Here is a 5,986-nt window from a genome sequence, read left to right on the forward strand (position 1 = left end):
TGGACTCAAAAGTTCACAAACCTTTTCCAAGTTTAGCTTAATGTCAAGTGACTCCACAAAAGAGTTGACACTGAGAATCTCTCGATTAAAATGAATTTATTTTCTACTCAAGAATTCAACTAAATTGTGATGAGTGGATCCACTGAATATTATCTATGTTTACCCTTCATGAATATCATCAGCTAGTCGGGATTTACAAAATGACCATTTTACCCTTCTAGTTGTTATTTCCTCAACTCCTTTGTCGCTTGTGAATAAGTTAGAAACAATGTATTGACGAGGAGCTAACAAGTCACAATGTTTCATCCAAAAGACTCAAGACTCAATTTGGACACTGGCTGTCACGCCCCGGGAAATGATGAGGCGTGATTATTGAATATAAAAATGAAACACTAATAAACTTTACAAAACTAACCCACGGTGCATACTCAGTTATTTACTTTACAAGTCCAAAGATAAAAGAAAGAAAAACGAAAAATAAAACCAACCTTCGACACTTGATAGACTATCCAGCGAAAACCTTCCAACTCTCGACCACACTTAACTCCGAGGTCTTCCTAACCCTTCTCCTTCTCACATCCTGATTATAAGAAAAATTTGAGGGAAATAGGGGTGAGCCTGAGGCTCAGTAGGTACTATAGTAATGGTTTGATTTTTAAAAAAAGATTTTCGAAAATAATACTTACTTTATAATAATAATATTCTTGTCCCGCGTAAATCACCATACACGTACAAGTATAATAATAGTCTTATACGTGTAAATCACCATACACGCACAAGTATAACTTGCAGGAATGTAAATTGCATGAATGTAAATGACAGAAATGTAAATGACGGAATGCTGATGCTAGAAATGTAAATGCAAGAAATGCAATTGAATTTAAGTGTGCATCTACGCCCATTTAAACTTCTACTATTTCCTGAGCCCCTGTCAACATAACCCGTGACAGTCCTCTGATCAGAATGGTGCACTCTCCACACCCTTATATATATACGATTGCACTCTCCGCTTCATATATATACGTTTCCGGCTCTATCAGGATATACAAAACATTTTATTTCGCAAATACGGGATATATGTATAATATCGAAATATTCTCAACTTCATGATCAGATATCCTGAGATGAAGTTCCGCCACATTTTCTAAAAACGGTTTAGGTTTCGTGGCACGTTCACAACCATTTTCATTTCGAAAATAATATATACTTGAGGCCAAACCATAAAATCAGGAGAGAAGGGTTATAATAACCTACCTCGAGAGTAAGCGTCTATGTCGCTCTTCAACGAGACGTTCGCTCGTCCTGTGAACCTGAACGTTCACTAAAACCGAGAATCCAGACGTTCACTTACTCTGTGAACCCTCTAAACGACTTTCAGTCTTGAGTCCTATCACGGTAAATCAAACCGACACTGAATCAGAATCCTATGAGTAATCCACGATACTCAAACTCAAACGTACGATTTAAAAGAATCGTAGAACCCAAAGACATATCCTCGGAACAAAACTTCAAACGATACGAGAACGTGTAAACTTGAACAAAAAAACCACGATCAATCTCAAAACCGAGAAATAATTCTAATAAGCAAGCTCGTTCTCCTTTGAACGAATCTAATCTCATTTCTATATCAAAAACCGATAATAACTCTAGTAAAACACGTATCGTTTCTACCTTTCCGAATTCCAAAGAACGTAATCAAACTTTAATATTACTAAGCTCGAGTAACCGAGATATCCAACCTTGACTCACAATTGAGTCTTAACTCTTAAAATCCTTAAACGAGCTTAATAATAACAACGAGATAATCCATTTTTTCCTCTTTACAACTTACATCGAAACCGACTTTAAAACAACTTAAACGTGCTAACGTACTAGCTCGGAACAATTCGTACAAAAGTAACTTTAAACTTCATAATTACAAAACAATGATAAAATAACTTGCTAAATTCTAAACGGACGATTCGCGAGTCTCCGAGCCAAAACCGAAACGCCGCTATTCATTCGACGTTCCCTCGGCCTCGCCTCGTCGACACTTGTGCGGCGGCTCCGTCATTCCTCGGGCCGCGTCCTCGTCGTCCCGAACCGCCGCTGTTTTGGGCTCTGCGTAGCCCACCTAAACAAGTCTAGACCCTCGATAACAAGGCTCACAATAAAACGGCAAGACACGTTAACAAGATACGACTCGAATCATCACTTACACATAACCAAAGTTTTAAACCCAAAGTTACACGGCCAACAAACTCACGGCCAAAACATAACATCCACAGCCAAGCTCAATTTTTCTGACACACGGCCAACCAAAATTTCAAGCCCAAACTTGTTAAAAAAAACCGAAATCCCTCAAAATCTCAGCATAATCAAGCACAAAAGCAATCCAATAACGTTTCAAAATCATCAACAACCTCAGATTTAAAGAAACCCCAATTCATGAATCCTAAAATCCTCAATTCGTCAAAAATCCAAGCAAATGAAGGGGTTTACCTTCAACGAGTTTAACCTTGCTGCAACTCCTTCTTCTCCCAAAAATCCAACCGAAACCGAGCAAAGAAAAGCCCCAAATTGATTGAAGCGAAACCCTAAAAATCAATCCCCAAACTGATTTCATAATTGGAACCAAAAATTCGAGCCTCAAATTCGGGAATCCAAGGTTGAGGGTGAAGGAAACCAAGATTTTTACCTTGAATTTACTCCGGCGAAGCTCCCACTCCAGCCGGCCCTCGCGCGCAACCTCGGCGAGTCACCGCGGGTTCTCCTCGGCGTTGTGGTTGTTCCTCGGACCCTCGCGTCCGTCTCTCTCTCTCTCGTGCTCAGACTCTTTCTCTCTCTCTCTCCCTCTCGCTCTCTTCTTTTCTTTTGTTTTCTCGGTCGGTTTCCTCAAGAGCTCGGGCTCTGTTTTTTTTTTTCTTTGTTTGCTTCAGTGTTTCACACGTCCAAGAAGATAAGGAGGAAGAGAAGAGTCGGTTCAATATAGGATAAGGCTGAATGAAGTTTTTCCAAAATTGCCACTAAACCCTTCCTTTGTTTGTAACTTTTAATTTCCTCCACAAAAGAATATTTCCTTTCTTTAAATGTTGCAAATGAATTCCTTAATCTCAAAACTTCATCCTTAGATCCCGAATCGATGGAAACAAACTTTAGAAAATTAATTACATAATTTTCCATCCATAAACTCTTATCGATATTTTATTTCCATTAACCACTGATTTGCGTCCATTCAAAATTCTAATTTGCAACATTTTTATCCTTTAAATTTCGAGATGTTACATCTCTCCCCTCCTTAGAGGAATTTCGTCCCGAAATTTAAGATCTAACTGGATACATGGAATAAGTACGGATATTTTTCCATCATATCGCTTTCCAGTTCCCAGTTCGCTTCTTCGCTTCCGTGATGTGTCCACAAAACCTTCACCAACGGAATCTCACGGTTACGAAGACTCTTCATTTTCCTATCGATAACTTGGGTTGGAACTTCATCATAAGTGACATCCTCTTGAATCGGTACATCTTCAAGTTGAACGATAGCTGTAGGATCAGGTTCGCTCTTTCGAAGTACTGACACGTGAAAAACATCGTGCACAAACGATAGCTCTGGAGGTAGAGCAAGTTGATAAGCTACAAGACCTACTCGTGCAGTAATCTGAAAAGGTCCTACATATCGAGGAGGCAATTTCCCTTTCTTTCCAAAACGGGAAATACCTTCACGTGGAGATACTTTCAGAAGTACGTAGTCTCATACCTTGAATTCGATTGGCCTTCGTCTCTTATCAGCATAGCTCTTCTGTCGACTTATGATGCCGAAAGAAATGCATAGCATGAAAAATTTCTTCGTCCTCCAACGTAAGACTTCATGATACCATTCTGCATCCCCTGATCTTAGCTTGCCTGATAAGAAACTATCACCCTAGATTCCATACGTGGCGTAACTCTTTGCCAATGGAGATCTAGCTGAACTCTATACGTTGACAACCAATCTATGTCAGAACATTACCTTTCACGTACATAGGTTGTCCACGTATTTTACCAATTCAGCCAACATTTCTAGGCCGCATCCTAGAAGACTTTCCATGTCCAGCTCATCCTTGTTCATACACTTGGCTATCTTTAAACAAAAGCCTCAAAGCCATCCTCAAACCTTATGCACTTCATGTGCTTGGTTTCGATACTGAGAGTGCAAAACGCACCCTATCGTAGCCTTGTCCCTTATTAAGACGCTATCATCTTCCTTTATCAAGGTCCACCAACTTCCATCCAGAAAGCATGGTACGTAGAACAATCCCTCTATTTGTTCCTACGTCACGAGCATTGTACGTTTTCGTGTGCAGTCCTTACGTTAAACTAGCACGAGCTTCGTGCTTAGTTACCATGAAACTCTACGCAATACTCTAGCAGAGTTCTGACTATATCCAACTGCATTACGATATTCTGAACCCAATGACCTGCAACTCGCAGAGCCATATATCCTTAAATACGTGAATGTAGAAGTCCTAAAACTTTCAAAGACATCCACTTCTAGACGTACTAGCACGTGCTTTATTTCGAACACGTGTTGTCACCTCCTGAAAAACGATCCATTACTCGGCCATACTCAAGAGGCTCTGGTGAACATAAGGATCCTTATAACAAAGGAACAAAGGAACATTCGAAGGACTCGCATCAGGCGACCTTCCAAAACTATTATCGATGGACTATAAGTGTAAAGTAAACCGAGTATGCATTCCCTAGAGATTCATAACCTAGAGCTCTGATACCACCTTGTCACGCCCCGGGAAATGATGAGGCGTGATTATTGAATATAAAAATGAAACACTAATAAACTTTACAAAACTAACCCACGGTGCATACTCAGTTATTTACTTTACAAGTCCAAAGATAAAAGAAAGAAAAACGAAAAATAAAACCAACCTTCGACACTTGATAGACTATCCAGCGAAAACCTTCCAACTCTCGACCACACTTAACTCCGAGGTCTTCCTAACCCTTCTCCTTCTCACATCCTGATTATAAGAAAAATTTGAGGGAAATAGGGGTGAGCCTGAGGCTCAGTAGGTACTATAGTAATGGTTTGATTTTTAAAAAAAGATTTTCGAAAATAATACTTACTTTATAATAATAATATTCTTGTCCCGCGTAAATCACCATACACGTACAAGTATAATAATAGTCTTATACGTGTAAATCACCATACACGCACAAGTATAACTTGCAGGAATGTAAATTGCATGAATGTAAATGACAGAAATGTAAATGACGGAATGCTGATGCTAGAAATGTAAATGCAAGAAATGCAATTGAATTTAAGTGTGCATCTACGCCCATTTAAACTTCTACTATTTCCTGAGCCCCTGTCAACATAACCCGTGACAGTCCTCTGATCAGAATGGTGCACTCTCCACACCCTTATATATATACGATTGCACTCTCCGCTTCATATATATACGTTTCCGGCTCTATCAGGATATACAAAACATTTTATTTCGCAAATACGGGATATATGTATAATATCGAAATATTCTCAACTTCATGATCAGATATCCTGAGATGAAGTTCCGCCACATTTTCTAAAAACGGTTTAGGTTTCGTGGCACGTTCACAACCATTTTCATTTCGAAAATAATATATACTTGAGGCCAAACCATAAAATCAGGAGAGAAGGGTTATAATAACCTACCTCGAGAGTAAGCGTCTATGTCGCTCTTCAACGAGACGTTCGCTCGTCCTGTGAACCTGAACGTTCACTAAAACCGAGAATCCAGACGTTCACTTACTCTGTGAACCCTCTAAACGACTTTCAGTCTTGAGTCCTATCACGGTAAATCAAACCGACACTGAATCAGAATCCTATGAGTAATCCACGATACTCAAACTCAAACGTACGATTTAAAAGAATCGTAGAACCCAAAGACATATCCTCGGAACAAAACTTCAAACGATACGAGAACGTGTAAACTTGAACAAAAAAACCACGATCAATCTCAAAACCGAGAAA

General features: G+C 39.4%; 1 long non-coding RNA gene across 1 annotated transcript; it reads right to left on the minus strand.

The window, feature by feature from the left end:
• Positions 1 to 1,572: 1,572 nt before the first annotated feature.
• On the minus strand, positions 1,573 to 3,014 carry LOC149376207 (uncharacterized). Its single transcript, XR_016295416.1, has 2 exons — positions 2,678 to 3,014; positions 1,573 to 2,576 (listed from the first exon to the last, which is right to left on the minus strand). It is a non-coding gene; the product is annotated as an uncharacterized LOC149376207 (long non-coding RNA).
• Positions 3,015 to 5,986: the final 2,972 nt, after the last annotated feature.

This window comes from Urtica dioica, unplaced genomic scaffold, assembly GCF_054948205.1.
Source record: "Urtica dioica subsp. dioica isolate 48M unplaced genomic scaffold, U.dioica_male_clone48M_v1_H2 Urtica_dioica_male_H2_contig_40, whole genome shotgun sequence".
NCBI lineage: Eukaryota > Viridiplantae > Streptophyta > Magnoliopsida > Rosales > Urticaceae > Urtica > Urtica dioica.